Genomic DNA, 18,284 nt, shown 5'->3' with positions numbered 1-18,284 from the left:
AAGTCCAAATCATTTTTTTATTTTAAATAAAATTTTCTAAATATTTTAAAGAATTAATAAGTGTTGAATTCAAAGTCTTCTAAGAATTATATATCAAGATAGGAAGAAACTTTTTTATAAAACAATACTTTTTTTTGTAGGTTTTTGTTTCTCATTGCTCAACTATCCCAATTCCTGAAGACATTCAATTTCAGGATGAAAATTTGTAATGGGTTGGAAAGGCAAAGGTTCTGCTCAACTTCTCCACCTTCTTTCTGTCTTTTCTCTTTGAATCAGAGGCTGATTTGCTTTGAAGTCAGAATTTTAGCTTTTATTATTCTCTGAAAATAAATTGCAAACATTCTAGTTTTTGTCTTCCAAAAATATCATTTTTCCCCGAAGAAAGCAATGATGAAATTTTATGAATACAAATAAATATGGTATATGATTAAAAAGTATATATATATATATATATATACACACACATATACATATATATTTAAATTGAATGATTTCCCTATTAAGGCAACAAGCGATTAAATTGGATGAATATATAATAGATTTGGCCATATCAATTATACACAGATCTCTGAAGTCTAAAGTAATTAAATTATATCATGGTTTAGACAATAGAACTCTATAAATCACTGAATTCTTCAATACTAGAATACATTTAGTATTTTTGGACATAAATGTATGACATGAAGCTATTTATGTAGCAAAAATATGTTTATTTCAAATATTGTATCAATATTTATGGAAATTTATGTTTCTGTAGGAAGTGTTAAGTAATTATGAATATTTATGAACTAATTTTTATCATTTTAAATCTTCATATTGTGCCATATGTGCACTCTTCAAGCTAGTCTGTTTAATCAGTGACAGGGTAATCACTCAATATGTGTCAACATGTGCCCTCAGGGTGTACTTGCACATTAACATTGCCATGGAATCAAAATTTAAAATTATTTTATTCAAAATTTGTAGAAAGTATAATGCATTGCTAGAAAACTCTCTCAAATTACGCATTATTGGTCCTGGATAAAAGTAAAATGTCTCTGAAAAACATTAAGATGAATTAATATGTATTTCTGTCCATATGTTAAAGTTAAAATAAAAGCACCCTGGTGTGCTTAACTTTGATAATGGTGAAATGTGCTGAAATAGAGAGGGCCAACCTACACTTTGAAATCCTTGTATCTTTTTATAAAAATTGACACCATCTCATCAGATTGAGAGTCACTAATCTTTTGGCTGTGCTTATGCAACTGGCAATTTAGAAACCTCATTTTTTTATATACATAGACAAAGCTGTACTTCAGTGTCTAAATTTTCAAATGTTGATCTCTTGGAGGAAATTAAAATAAACTAAAGTCTTATTTAAACAAAACTGTACTTTTAAACAACAGAATACTTTGAGTGCAAATAATCAGGATGTCAAAATATATGAGCTTACTATCTCTACTGATATGTAAATTGAAATAGTACTTTTAACTCTGTTAACTGAATTAGCCATATAGATCTTTCTGCCCCGACATAGGAAATCCAGTGCATCAAAATATCATGAATTAATCTTTACTCATCATTAATGTATGCATTTATACATTCAACAGATAGTAGTTTTCTATTGAAAATGAGTAATCTTGACAAGCAATTCACCATTTTTACTTTTCCTATTTGGGGGAAGAAGAGTAGAAATTGATTTTCATAATCTGAAAAACAGGCTCTCATCTGCTTTATCGGTGACCAAACTGTTATAACTTGAGCAAGTTAATGAACTCATTCAGGGTCCTAGCAATTGATTGAGAAAACACATCCAGAACTAAATCTTCGCTATTGAAAATGCGATAGTAAATAAAAAGTAAACTAAGAAATGGGAACGTGAGCAGCAAATCATTAGATAAAATAATTGGTAGAGAAAACACTTTAAAAATTTTTCATAGTTCTACTTCCTTTCACATTACAATTGAAAAATTTGTGCACAAACCTAAAGCTAATTATGTCACTTTACATTTTGTCAAAATATCAACTGATGCTCCAAAATACAAGTACAAAAGGGAATCAGGGACTCAAGCTAGCTACAACAGAAGGCAATATTAAAAGCAGAGACCAGAATAAAATATGTTTGGGGATTTACCCAGTAAGAGGATTTTAATCCAAATCACATTTAAGAATTTATGTAGTTCTGTCAGTCATTCAGACTAGAATTCAAAGTGTGCTAAGTTGAGAAAGTACAAAGGGAAAAGATAGATTAGCTAAGAATGTGGCATGTATAACCTCCAATATACATACTTTAAGCAAAAAAATGTATTATTACAAATAAAATTTTAATTCTGAATTCTTCCTTGGCAATAACCATGTAGTTAAACTCACCGAAGAATAATAGCCTATAACTCCTATATATAATTTTGTGAGTATAAATATTAAATTTATTACATTTATGTTTTAACTAATTTAATTTATTAAAAACAATTTCTTTCTTATATTTTTCATAGTTAATAGAGAGCTCTATCTCTTTCGTCTTTGACACTAATTTATATATGTCTAATAACTGTTGTTTTAACTGTTCTAAGAGATTATTCAGTGAGTTAAAGCAAAGTGAGTCCTATAAAAGGGCACAAACTGAAAGATTATTCATATTAATTACTATAAAACTTGATTTTTTATTATTCTTGGGCCAAAATATTTAAAATATCATTGCAAAAATAAATATAGAAACTGGCCCAGGTCAAACAATCACTGAGTATATTAATTGCATTATCTGAAAGAATACAATACAGAAATATATGTTATATTTTCAAACAATGAGAAAATTTATGAAGAATAAAAAAGTAGTTGACATATATTAAGTTCTATGGCATAGTTTTAAGTATGTGACATCATCACAATCTTTCTTGTTAGTCTTTCTCCAGTTACTGCAACCCTTAATAATCTCATTTGATCACATAAAAGTGATGTGACACATAATAGTTATGCCATGATTACCATCAGAAACTGGAAATCCATTGTCTGACAAGATCTAAGATATCACTTTCTAGACTTCATTGTAGATTTAATTTGCTCTTTAATAGATTGACTTTCTTCTTGAGAGTAATAAAAATCAATTAATTTTTCTCCACATTTGCATTGTGCTATTTACTGGTGTTTCCTGTAACAAGAGATTATGTGCAGAAGTCTATATCTAATTATTCTGAAATGAGCTTGCAAAAATGCAAAAATAAAATGAGATTCATATCAGTGGGTTTACTTTTGGGATCAAGTGCTTTATTAAGTAAAAGGTTTTTAAAAAAATCCTTAACCTAGTACAATTTAAACCTGGCATATCTCTCAAAAGGTACAATTGCACTGAACATGACTATCTGTAAAACTATAAATATGATCAGAATAGACTCAAAATAAATTAAGTTTTAGCAGCCATCAATTTATTCCAAAATGACACTAGCATGAAATGTGACTTATTGAGGTTATTTTGTTAGCTGTTTCGAGAGATAGTTCAGTATTTTTCAGCTCAGATGTAATTCAAGATATAATTTTCTGTTAGTAATCATATTCAAACTATTTTGAGTGTATAAATGCACACTTCTTAAGATAGTTTCAATATTCTCCTTCATTTCTACATTTATTTTTAAATAACTATAATTAATATAAATATCTAAATTTTGCAGTTGAATTGTTTATAATTTCTGAGTTCTAAGGTAGATAAGAGGTAGAAGAGGGCTTTCAAGCTCCACAGGCTGGGCTTTTTTTAGGGAAGAGATAGAATTATATTACCAGAACATGACATGAAAAGATTAAGATGTAACATTATAACCCTAGGAATATTCTCAACTTCAGCACTATTCACATTTTGTGACCTGATAATTTTGTTCTGGGGGTCTGGGCATGAATTGAGGGATTTAAAGGTATTCTTGGCCTCCACCTCTTAGAAGTTAACATCATTCTCTACAATAACAACTAAAACTGTCTAGGCATTGACAAATCTTTCCTGGTGAGAAAAATCACTCCCAGTGTATTACTTGTTGAAATTACAGGAAGAACTTTCATAGCAATCACCACATTGCTCATTTTATATTATGGTTTGAAATTAAGTCAGAATGGACACTACACTCTCTTATAGTTTCATCTTGAATTGTTTCTCCATTCTCCTTTTGTTGCTACTAATTTCATAACTATCTTTTAAAAATATTTTTATTATTTACTTATTTATTTTATTATTTATTTTTACGTGGTGCTGATGATCAAACCCAGGGCCACGGACGTGCTAGGCAAGTGCTCTACCAGTAAGCCACAACCCCAGCCCCTCATAACTAACCTTAAGAATATATACCTTAATAATAATACATAAATATCATCATATAGAATTTTCCATAGATTATTTTAACACAACACATTCTTCAAACTTCATGTACATAAAAAATAACTGCTTAGAGCCTGTGTGTCTATGTGTGTATACTTTCATAGACACCTTCATATACTTATATACACATACTAATTTGTTTCACTGTTTATATTTTTTGAGAGAAAATTTGGAGATTTTTTCAGTGTATTTTAAGTTACAATTAATTTACTTTAGTTGATACATTGTAATCCACTGACTCTTAAGAAAAGGAACTTAAGGTCCACATCCATTTCCTCAACGACTGAACATCTGTCAATGTCCGCAGACATTTCTGAATATCAGGGCTGGTTGGGTGCACTTCTGCCCTCTAATGGTGAAGGTCATGGGTGCTGGCAACCATCTCTTCAGTCCCATGAGGGAGTTCCTCACAATGACTCTTGAGAAACTGCTCTAATTCCAACACAGGATAGATTTTAACCACATACAGAAGATAAAGAGGTTTTAGCTTACAATGGAGGGGAAAAAAGTATAAAAGATGAATGGTGATTTTTATAATTTAATTGAAATTAAAAGAAAATGAGACTAAGTAAATCTGCATTTTATAAAAGTCCTGTGGGCCTTGTGAAGCAGAATGGACAATTTGAGACATTTTTAACTGACCTAAAGAAATTATGAACATTGCAAGAATAGATTATCCTAAACTTAGGAAGGCTCTTGAGAAATATTTTCTACTAAAAGCTTTCAAGGCACCACCATGGAATCTCTGGTAACTCTATTTGTCAGATGAGAGTCAGGAAGGAGACACTTAGCTCAGAGGCAGAACACAACAACATATCAAGGTGCAGAGGTACACAAAATCAGGAAAGTTGGAATGGAAGTCTAGACACAAACAATCACTGAGTATATTAATTGCATTATCTGAAAGAATACAATACAGAAATATATGTTATATTTTCAAACAATGAGAAAGAAATTACTGTTATTTTCTAAAAAATGAAAAATCATAAAATTTTAATGGCTTACAATAAAACTTTCTTTTTACTCATTTTTCTTATCAAAAAATTAAGTGAATATGTAGAGACAGTGTGGAGTGTGGAGGGAGGGACTAATCAGTAAGAAGCTTGAGGAGGAAATTTTTAGGATGCATGAATTGTTTGTTTCAATGAAGGTGGTGATGGTTCCACAGGTATGTAGATAGATAGGTCTGAACTTATCACAGTGCATATTTCAAGCATGCTTGGTAAACTGTATAGTGTAATTATATCTCAAGGAGTTGAATAAATGATAAAAAGAAGACATATGAAAGTCTTTTCTTTCACTAGTATCAAATAATTCACAAGAAGCCTGGTGCAGTGATGCATGCCTTCAACCCCAGCCATTCGGGAGGCTGAAGCAGGAGGATCACAAATTCAAAGCCAGTCTCAGCAATTTACCAAGGCCCAAAGCAACTTAACTAGACACAGTCTCAAAATAAAAACTAAAAGAGGCTGGGATGTGGCTTGGTGGTTAAGTGCCCCTGAGTTCAATCCCCCAGTATTAAAAAATAAACAAATAAATTCCCCATTAAATTTTTTTAAAAAGAAAAGAAAAATTGTTCATATTTAATTGCTGATATGCTGTCATTAATACAACAGGGAGAATAATTGTCTCTTTCTTAAAAACTCACCAAAATTCTCTGGACATGGACTCAATTCTGGGACTTAACTTATAAGGCACCACTACTGAAGATTAGAAGAGAAAAACACAAAAGCAAAACTGAAAGCACTAGGTTTGGATGCCCATCAGGGAGGACATCAGATGATTTGGATAGGTCAGGAACTTTCTCAGTCTTCAGTAGAAACTTTCTCATTTTCCCCTCAGAACAAACTAATCTCTGGATGTGAGTCTGAGCGCTGCTATTTCTCTAAAAATGTCTTCTCTGATCAAACCCTCTGTCTCCATGTCAACTCTCTGTCTCCTAAAGTATTTGAATCTTGATGTTTGTATTTCAAAGTCCCCTGATTGTAGCCATGTAGCTTTGTCCATTTTCCCTTTCCCATGATTCACTTGAAGTTTAGCTTCATGCAGAGATCAGTGAGTGACCCAAGAGTGAATATTTACAGAGTCGGCTTTGTCTCTGATCCCTTGTTGTTGTGCGGATTTTATTGTAAACTCTGATCTACTTTATTTTTGTTGTTGCTTCCTAAAGCCCCCAAACTGGAGGATATACTGTTTTATGTTCCATTAAGCAAGAACATGTTGCTAATTAAATTAAGAAATACCATTGAATTAGAAAGCTCATCATATTTTCAGGAGATATGTTAATATATTTTCAGGAGGTAGTTAATAAGAAAAACATGAATCTTAAAATATATAAATTATGAGCATATCTTTGGATAATTATTTTAATTTTTGTATTCTATAGTGTGTCGTTAAGAACTGACCCACCTCTATTAGCTTGGAAAACATGTATTTGGAGGTTTTCTGCATAGAAAATTTGCCCTTTTTTCTCCATTGACTTATCAATTTAAACATTTATTGATAAAAATATTGACACATTTTAGGTTATAATCTAATACTAATTTACATTATTACCCAAATTGTTCTAGCCATTCATTAGAAGTTCTTTGATATTCCAGCAAAAGGTTTTTTCTTTTGTTTTATTTTCATTTTCATACTTTCTTACTTTCTGGCACTATAAGTTGCTCCTGGTTTATTTTATATATTTTATTCCCCATTCTTATAATCAGGCTTTATGCCCACACATACTATTTTTTTTCAAAAAAATCAAGGTTTAAGAGTGAGGTGTACTTGAAGCAAAGGAAGTATAAATTCCTCAGACTCTCTAGTGGAAGAGAAATACAAATAAGTTTACAATCTTACTCAGGTACTGACTCTTATCTCTACATATTTTCATATGTAATCATCTGTGAATATAATCACTTAAACATGGGTTCTGATCAATTCCCCAAATCTAATCTATTTTCATATGTATCATTACTAACTCATTTTCTTTTCCTTAACTCCAACAGTGAGAAAGCTGCCTTTCACCATCTGCTATTTATTTATTAACTGTATAATTTCAATATATGTAAATTAGTTGTATTTCTAGAACTGATAATCTGCTCCTGGTGGGGGAATATTTTATCAACTAAGGTACAGAGCTTATGTACATTTATTTTCTTTTTGTCTTTAGAAACTCCATTCATTTTCAATAGAACTGTGGTCAACTCTATTCCCCAGAAATCTCTTTAGTGTAATTACTTTATATGTTTATAATATAGCAAGATAATTTTATAATGTTCTGTGTTATATATTGTGATCTCGGGGACTTAATTGATTTTTTAAATCCATACATAAATGTTTGCACTTTGGGTCTTAAAGCTTTATGTATTCAGCTATTGTTCTAAGACATGTTCTATAAATATCAATAAATTCAGGTTCAATGAAAGTGCTTTCTGGTCAACTCTATCCTCATTAACTTTTTGTTTGCTTAATACAAAAATCACTGAAGGAGGAATTTTTAAGCCTCCAACTATAATTTTAAATGTGTAATTTAATTTTTTTTCAGCTTGACAAGCAGTTGATAATTAAATTTCTAGGGCTGGGGTTGAAGCTCAATGGGGCTGGGGTTGTAGTTCAATGGTAGAGAACTTTCCTATCACCTGTGAGGCACTGGGTTTGAGCCTCAGCACAATTTAAAACTAAATAAATAACATAAAGGGGTTGTGTCTGTCTAGAACTTTAAAAAATATTTTAAAATGCCCAAAACCCCAAATAACCCAATCAATAAATGGGCCAGGAACTGAACAGACACTTCTCAGAAGAGGATATACAATCAATTAACAAATATATGAAAAAATGTTCATCATTGATAGCAATTAGAGAAATGCAAATCAAAATTACTCTAAGATTTCATCTTACTCCTGTCAGAATGGCAGCTATTATGCATACAAACAACAATAAGTGATGGCGAGGATGTGGGGGAAAAGGTACACTCATACATTGTTGGTGGGACTGCAAATTGGTGCAGCCAATATGGAAAGCAGTATGGAGATTCCTTGGAAAACTGGGAATGGAACCACAATTTGACACAGCTATCCCTCTCCTTGGTCTATACCCAACGGACTTAAACAAAGCATACCATAGGAATACAGCCTCATTGATATTTAGATATTTATAGCAACACAATTCACAGTAGCTAAACTGTGGAGCCAACCTAGATGCCCTTCAGTAGCTAAATGGATAAAAAAAAATGTGGCATATATACACAATGGAATATTGCTCAGCAATAAAAGAGAATAAAATCATGGCATTTGCAGGTAAATGGATGGCACTGGAGAAGATAATGCTTGGATTATGAGAGCCTTAGCCTAATCAGTGCATTAATCCTCTTGAATAATTAACTGGGTGGTAAATATAGGCAGATAGGTTGTAGCGGGAGGATGTGGGTCACCAGTTGTATGAATTTGGGGGCTTTTTTTTCCTTCCTTGTTGGGCAGAGTTCTCTCTATCTACTGCCTGGTCACCATGTACTCAGCTGCTTTCTTCTTTCACACCCTTCTGCCATGATGTTCTCCCTTACTTCAGTCTAAGAGAAATAGAGTTGGCCAATCATGAATAGAGATCTCTCAAACTATGAGCACTAAATTTTTCTCGTCTACTATTTTCTTTTTTTTCTGTACTGAGGATTAAACTCACGGGCACTACACCACTGAGCCTCATCACCAGACCTCTTTTGTATTTTATTTAAAGACAGCTCACTTGCTTAGTGCCTTGTCTTTGCTAAGGCTGGCTTTGAACCTGAGATCCTCCTGTCTCAGCTTCCCAAGCAGCTGGGATTACAGGCATGCACCGCTGTGCCTGGCTGTCCTATATCTTCTTCTTGTCAGATCTTTTGGTCACAGTGATAAAACACCTAACTAAAACACCTGTGTTGATTTACCTAATTAAAATAATGTATATTATTGTACTATTTTATTATCCTGTTTATAATTCTACTCTTTTTTGCTTCATATTAAAAATAGAAGATTATTTCCAATATTATATAACAATTTGTAATTCAAGTATTTTGGAGCATTATAGGATTTTGAAGTCAAACATTTTTTTGATTCATTGAATTTAATTATACATTTGTTAATTGATTAAGGATTTATCAATTTGCCTACATGAGTCTGAGCTATAAAATTGCATTAAAATTGCCACTGTTCTAAAAAAATAAGATTGATGCTACTGCTATTTTAAGGGCTATGAAAGAGGATTCAATCACAACTGGAATGATAATAGATAAATTTCAGAAAATGAGGGGCTATTAGATAAAGAAAAAAAGAAAAAAAGAATATTGCAAAAGAAAGAAAACAGAGTTTTCATGGTTGGTTTTGTGAAGTAGCTACATGCCTTCAGGAAACCAAAAGTCTTATAGTGTCACAAAATTAATGAGTTCACTTGGAAGATTTTTCTGAGAAAAATCTAGGGAGCTGTTGTGTGTGAATTTCTTGGCAAAGCATGTGATAGGTGGGGAGTCCCAATCTCAGCTAGCTGCTTTTGGGTGGATATGGATAACACTGCAGGAATAAGCTTGTTAAATAACACATGTATGCAGATAATCACCAGAAAGAGATGAATACTGGAAATACAGCATGAGAGTAATGAGTAAATCATGGGAACTGATCTCACAGGGATGGCTGATGGCATGAAGAGAGATGGTGAAAAGTGAGAAGACCAAATACCTGGCACTTGAACTCCAAGGGAGCATTTAACTTTATGAGGTGTAGGAGATGAGAGGTGACAAAGAAGCATAGGAATGAGAAAAAGAGTGAACATAAAAACCACAACAGAAAAATTCTAGGATACATTTATAGGAAGTAAATGAAGGGGAGATCTATAAGTAAGAGTGTTGTCAAGAATTTCACATGTTAAAGAATAAGAAACATATAAGATAATATGGACAAGAGAAGAAATTTGGTTACTGGGCTCAGCCCTGGATAACCTCTTATTATGAGCAAGAAGAAGGCAATGGAAGTACCAGATAATTAATGCAAGTCAATTAAGCTGTTGGTGTGTGTTTGGTGCCATGCTTAAATTGCATCAGTTAATGCAGGAATAAAAGATTAAGTATTGCTATAGATATAGTCTTTAAATGTTTTATTGCCTATTAGGGAGTTGACACTGAGAGAGTTTAGGGACTGACCAGAGTGTTAGACCCTAGGTAAAGAAAAACAAACAAAAACAAATACCTGCATTACTAGCCTGCAATGCCTCCTAAAGAATGTATATATATTGTTAGTTTTGGGGCACAAAAATCAAATTTTTCTAGTTATTGTAGCTTAGAAAATACAATATATTATCCACACGTGCATGAAATTAACTTATTAGCATGAGCATAGCTTTAGTTATGGATAATGACAATAAACATATAAAGCAATATTTATCAATTAACAGAGAACTGGCCTAAGTGGTATATATTACAGAAGATTTGAGTAGGAACTTTATCTATAAGCGATAAGGGTTTTGGGTTATACAGCTGATTTTTGTTCTTTCTGTTATTTTAATGATTTAAAATATATTTATTAAGAAGCTAACAATTGGAACATCTTTTATGGATGGATGGATGGATTGCACAGATGAATGACATTCAAGAGATTCAGGGTATATTTGGGATGATATTCCATTTAAGAATTGTATTACTCTAGTAATATAATTAAACCTAGTGTTTCAGTGAGGGGATTGACACAGGGTCAAAGAGGATTGCTATTGTTTTTATAGAGGTTCTTGGTAAGCTTTTAGACAGATGTGTAATACACCTTGTGAAAAAGTTTTCTCAACACCTACACCCTTCTTACAATTGAACAGGTTGGGGAATTAAAACAGAACAAAGCCAGCAATGCTTCTTCCTGTGAGGCAGTGTTCTGAAAGCAATTTATACCGCGTATTTATTGTATGCTAACTCTCAGACTGGAAGAATGGAGTAATTTCAAAACCCATCTCACTATTGATGATTTTGTCATTTAATGTCAAGGAGAGAGTAGTATCAATGGTAGTGGAACAAACAGCACTCAGTGTCCTTATGTGAAATCACCAGTTCTGTGGATTGACATTCTTCAAGTTTTGTAATAGGAATATCCTCCCTATCCAGGAATGCAGGAATGGTTGTGTGGCTTTGAATTCAATAACCCAGGTCCTTTCCATGCCTTCAGCCACAAACATACTGCAGCTGTTTTACCTCTTACAATTCTGTATGTATCAAATGTGCTTTCTGCTTGAGATGCCTACTGTGTTTTCCATTTTCTACTCAAAACTATGGACAATGTAGTACTTTAAAAATTGTTTTTGAAGAAATTCACTAGGCCAACAAAACTGAAAGAGAAATGATTTAAAAATCTCTGCCACCTCCTCATCAAAGGATAGGAGCTGAAGAATGAAGAGCAAACAGTTTTAATCACAGTCTGAGTTTTGTAGGTCTGCAGCACAAAGCAGTTAGATGAACCTATTAAGAACAGTGTGGTAGCAAAGCAAAAGGGTCACCATAAGTCCTAAAGTTTTATGTTTCACACAAAGCAGTTTTATTTATTTATTTAGCTGCAGATGGACACAATATCTGTATTTATTCATTTATTTTTTTACATGGTGCTGAGGATTGAACACAGTGCCCCATTTGTGTGAGGCAAGCACTCTACCACTGAGCCACCACCTCAGGCCTGACAAAGAAGTTTTGATTTTACCTGCAAGCAATCAGCCTCAAGCCAAATGGTGTTCCCATAGAGAGTGTATCTCCTGAAATGTACCGAGTTTGAGAGGATTAAGGTATAGATAAATCAGAAGAGTTTTTGTAAACATGATAAACATGATTTCTACCTACCACAAGATCATTAATAATTAGGAAGTCCAAATGCACCTGCATTTATACTCTCATTTACCTTCAAATCTTGTTTTTCTTCTCTAATACTCTAAAAGTTTTTTCCTAATTTGTTTCTTTCTCTAATGCTGTAATAAAATTTCTAACATTATAATTTTATTTAAAAATAAAGGAGAATAAAATGAAAACCTGCTCATAATTTTTTTTAATTCTCAAAATGTGCATGGAGTTCATGTGGATATCAGATACTGTAGTAGCTGCAGCAGATAGGTGATTATATATAAGAATCTTGTGAAGTGTTTCCAAATGAATGAATAATGATTATTGGGCTAAAACATTGCATCCCATATAAATTACATATAAGGAAATGTTGGAGCGTGATGAAAAATTTCTGATATTGCTCATCCTATTTTTAGAATTAAGTGCATATATCAATCACTGAGGAAAAGAAAATTAAGCTGAGAACTGATTTATGATGCTTTAATAACCATCTAAGATAGAGGAAACAACTCAAGGTAGAGAAAATTGAATTCTGAAAGGCCACAAGTGGAACAGAGCCCAACTTTCAGATAAACTGAAAAGTTGTGTCAGAAAAAAAGAGATTATGGTTAAAAAAAATATGGCATGAAGCCAGAATGGCAAGTTAAGAATTGTAGGCCAGGAGAATGCTAAGGTTCTGAACATTGTGCTAAACATGGTATCTCTGTGTTTAGAGAGTTTTTGAAAAATGTAGTTCATTAAAATTTTGAGAATGAATTGAATGGAATTTCTGAGGAAGGAAATGTTCAATGTAAAACAAAAGGCTAATTTAAGATCCTTCAGTAACTCATGGTGGTTAAAACTAGTACTTATGAAAATAAAAAGAAAAATAAATGGAATTATAAATTGATGAGGATATATTGTCAAAGTTAAAAGATAGATTTGATATGGATAGTTACAGAAGGAGATGCCAAAGCAAATATTCAGAATAAGGAAAATAATTGATTCATTAAAAGTAAATAGTGAACTGCATTACATTATCTTGAGTATATGTGCAGTTGAATTTTTAAAGGGAGTTTGGAGCTCTGAGCATAAATCTGGCCTAGAGCTATGCATTTCTAATCCCTAGAATATAAATGGGTTTTAAAGACATGGAAGTATGTACATTTGTTTTGGGAGAGAGAAGGAGGAGGAGGAGGAGGAGGAGAGTAAAAGAAGAAAAATGAGGTTGAGGAGGAAGGAGAAAAAGAAAAGAGGTGGAGGAAGAGAAAGAAGAAGTGGAAGAAAAAGATTAAATGCAGAGGAAATTCAAATTTAATTGGTAGACATAGGAAAAAAATATAGAGAGAGAGAGATTAGAAAATCATGGAAGTGAAAGAACTTGAAAAAAATGAGGAAATGGGTCACAAAGAGAAGAATAAAATTGTGATCAAAGGGTAAAACAATATGGAGATATTCAAACCTATTTAGGTTTGGTTTCTGAGCCTTAGCAGGTTGTGTGTGCATGTGTGTGTGTGAGTATGTGTGAGATGTGTGTGTGTGTGTGTGTGTGTGTGTGTGTGTTGCTAGGAATTGAACCCAGGGCCTTGCACTCCACCATTGAACTGCATACCCAGACTGGGATTAGTAGTTTTTCAGTGAAAATCTTCTCAGGAAATAATAAAGGTGAGAAGGAAAATTACCCAAATATCATATTATTGACCCAAAGAATGTAGGACTAATTAGGAAATGGGGAATATGTTTAAACATCATAATATACTAATTCAATGTACAGGGACTCATTATTATTTATTTTCAGGTTTAAAAGTAGTGATTATCACTTTTTTAAATACTTTCATTATCTGTTACATAGGGGGATATACTTATTAATTAAGCAACAAAATGCAATTTTGACATTTGAAACATTACTAGAATTCCTGAACCAATTAACCTGAAGACCTGAATATATCAACTCACTTTTCTATCCATCCTAACATCAGTGAAAGGGAAGAGTCCACCAGATGATGAGATTGATTATATAAATAAGTGAATATACCTTCCTCATTTACATACTTACAGTGTATAAATCAGTTTTATTAGCAAAACAAACTAAAACACCCTAAATTATGTAATAAAACATAAATAGCAGAGAAAATTATACACATCTTCTACCTAATAATTGCATTATTACATATTATTTTTTAATTTTTTAATTGTTTATAGAACTTTATTTTATTCATTTATATGCAGTGCTGAGTATTGAACCAAGCACATCATATGCCAGGCAAGTGCATTACCACTGAGACCAGTCCAAGCCTCAGCCCCACTATTATACATTCTTAACTGTATTTTTCTTGTTTTCACCCAGGAATTACTGAAATTGAAATATCACCTCACATATTATAAGACAATTTGTGATTAAAGCAAAAAATGTGATTAATTAATATAAAATTGGCCCACTTCAATAATGAAAGTGGCAGAATGAAAGGATTTCTTCTAGGACTGCACCTGTTTACTGCCTGAGATCATTTCTCTTGGCCACAAATCAATATTGCTTTCATTCATTCATCAGTGATCATAAAGCTTTTCAATAATTCTAATTTTAAAGAATGATTACAGCAAGTATATAGTAATTGATTGCTTAAAGGTTACAGCTAAAAGGAGCACAAAGGTAATTTTATTTTTAATGAATGAGTCTGTTTGAAAAGTCAAGGATTTTTCCTGCACAAACTTTAAGGTTATATGTCTGATTATGTATGAGTTTGCATGCATGTATGCATGTATTTGTGTATGTGTTATTTCAGCAAATATACGGTTTGTTTCACAGGTGGGAATTTACAATGTTTAATTGAAAATTCCATTTAAATAACAGAAGAATTCTTGAAATTTCTAAAATGGTTAGAAATTTATATGGATTCATGAACTATGACACTATTCAAAACATGTTCACAATTATTTTTTATCTTTTTCACATAAAGTTGTAGAGTTTAATATTCTTCCCCTTTAGTGTGAGCTAGGCTAAATGGCCCCTTTCTAAGAAATAAAATGTCTCAGAATTGGAATGCAGCTTCTAATACAAGCCCATAATAGAGGAGGATGGTAGTCCTGAGTGAAGTCTTGCTGTACTCTGACTCCCTATGTGTCTGTCTTATCTCTGTGACTTTCTCTATTTCTATCACTCTCTGTCTTTCTATCTCTGCTTATCTATGAGTCCCATCACCAGGTAAATGATTCCTGATTATCTTATAAGAGTCAGCAGGAGAACAAAGGCCCTGAAATATTCAGGTGATATGGTAAAAAGAGGGATTGTAGATGACAGCCAATTAACTGATTGAGGCTTCTTAGAAGTAGTTATGTTATGGACTGACTGCTCTTGTCCTTCTTAATTTCATATGTTGGAATCCAAATACCTACTGTGGTGGTGTTAGGAGGTGGGACCTTGTGTTGTTGACAAGGTCAGTCATCATGAGTGGGAGTAGTGCCTGTACAAAAGAAACCCCAAAGAACTCCTTTGCCCTTTCCACCATGTGAAGACAAAGCAAGAGAACAGTAATCTATGTACCAGGAACTGGCACCAAACTTGCTGACACCATGATCTTTATCTTTCTAGACTCTAGAACTGTGAGCAATAAACTTTGGTAACTTATAAATCATCCAATATAAAGCATTTGTTACTGCAACCTAAATGGTCTATGACAAACTTACTAACAATAGTCTTTAGAGGATGCAACTTAGACAAAAATGTTACTGTAACCTTGACTCGTGAAAGAACACGAATCAGAATGTGCTAGCTCAGTAATGTTTTTTTTTACCTTTTAAAATTGTGTAGTAAATATTTGCAACTTTAAACCATTACATTTTATGGTATATTTTACATGAAAACAAATAATACATGATAATATATAAAAGTTTAATTCAGAAAAAAATACAACTGAAATAATATTTACCTTTAATTGATTATACAAGTCTTTACTAAAGTGACTTTTATCATTCTTCTATAAACCTAGTGATAGATCAAGATGGGAATAATCACTTAAATCCATATCTGGGTATTGCAGTAATCAGTGTTTATCAGTTCAATACCTATCTCTAAGTTGATTTCACTATCTGAATCCTGAGTCATAGGAAGATGCTTACTGTATACCACATTATATTCATAGATGAGCATTTTCTAAAAATCCCTAATACTAAGAGGCTGAAGTAATTTACAAAACATACTAAAAATATTGTTTCTATTTTTTTAAAAAAAATTCTTCTTGAACAAAAGATTTACTTTATTTATTTTTTAATTAAATTTTTATTTATATATGACAGCAGAATGCATTACAATTCATATTACACATATATAGCACAAATTTTTCATATCTCTGGTTGTATACAAAGTATATTCACACCAATTCGTGCCTTCATACATGTACTTTGTTTTTTTATTTTTTTTATTTTCTAATTTATTTCTAAAATATACATTGTTGATAGATCTTTATTTTATTTATCTATACGAGGTGCTGAGAATGGAACCCAGTGCCTCACACATGCCAAGCAAGTTCTTTACCGCTGAGCCACAGCCCTAGCCCTACTTTATTTTTTATATCATCACTCTTTAGGAGGATGGAAGACAGTGACAAATGAAGATAGGGAAATATTTATTATAGTGTAAGTGCCTTGAAGGAAAGTAAGGGAATTAAATAGCACTGTAGGAAAGAAAGTAAAGCAATTGCAAAAATAAGTAAGAAGTTGTACATCACAGTCATCACTTTTCTTCCTATCCTTATGGACAAAACTGACAGTGTTAGAACAGAAAAAAAGAAAGCAGAGAGTGTTTCCTCTTCTCTATTGGGATATGTGATAGGACCCATAGTTACACGGTATACCCAAATTCACATCTCGACAGAATATAAATAAAATTGTGTCAAGATATTAGGTAGATTAACCTCAGTTTAAAGTAAGCCTACAGTGGCAGGGGTCTGCCAAAGTTGTATTACAAATTGTAATTTTTTTATGTGAAACCAAAAGAAATAATTATAATATTTTAATATTTAATAAGAATGGCAGATTTGAATTATATAATTATTAACCTGGCTACAGCACAGGATTTAGAATACAAAGTTTCAACAGATAATTTTTATAATAGTCTTGAAACTAATAAAGTAGCCCACGAACAAATACAGTTTTGGAATGATGAATAGAGAAGATGATGAATGGACATGTTATTATAATATTTAGAAAGAAAAATTAGCAATGAGAGTAGACAGAATGTGAAATTCATCTAGGGAGATAGACATCAAGAATAATCTCTAGGATACTGGTTTGTATTGTGGGATAGACATGGAGCAACTTGGTGAACCAAGAAACATCAAACAAAGTTTTGTTCCAAAAGGGACATTGGGGACTTAATTTTCTGATGTTGGGATTAGGACGACTTTGAGATTCTGAGGGGAGCTCAAATAAAAGAAGTTGTATATATTGGTCTGAGGTTCAGAAGGAATGCCTGAGCTCTACTGAAGATTGAATTCAGAGTCCTATGGTGTAATTAATATTGAAGCTCTCTGTGTAAATGAGATTGCCTGTTGAGCACATAGATTGGAAGGAGAAAGGACTAAGAAGTGAGTTTGAGCCTTCATTGGCTGTGTATGGGCACTTGAATCTACAGAGGAGACAAAAGTAAATGAGAAGTAGGAAGGGCATAAGGTAAAGATGACATCATAGAAGTGAAAATCATTTTTCATGTTGGAGTTTTTGTTCAGTATAAATAAATAATGCCAAAGGATCAATGACTACATGCTCCTTGTGGGGCAAAAAGAAAAAAATTGACACAGGCACACACACAAATATCCATTTATTTTGGAAACATAGTAGCATTAACAAGCTTTCTCATGGAAATATTATAGCTACGGAAACTAGATAGATCTGGAATTAAGGATCTGACAAGTGGGAGAAACAGAGTGCAAGAAGCCCTTTGATAAGCTTGATTGTTGACATGAGGTGAGATGTAGGAAGACAATGGAAGGTTTATCTTTTAATTGAAGGGACTTAAAAATAAATGATAAGTATCAGTGTTAGACAAAGAGATTAACCATTTAAGAAAAAGAAGGAGCAGGAGATTTCAAGGTTGCTGAGAAGCCAGTATGAAAGTAAAATTGGGGGGATGAGATTACATCACATGCTGAGGGGTTT

Source organism: Urocitellus parryii, chromosome 1 (genome assembly GCF_045843805.1).
Source record: "Urocitellus parryii isolate mUroPar1 chromosome 1, mUroPar1.hap1, whole genome shotgun sequence".
Taxonomy (NCBI): Eukaryota; Metazoa; Chordata; class Mammalia; order Rodentia; family Sciuridae; genus Urocitellus; species Urocitellus parryii.
This window is presented reverse-complemented; position numbering follows the sequence as displayed.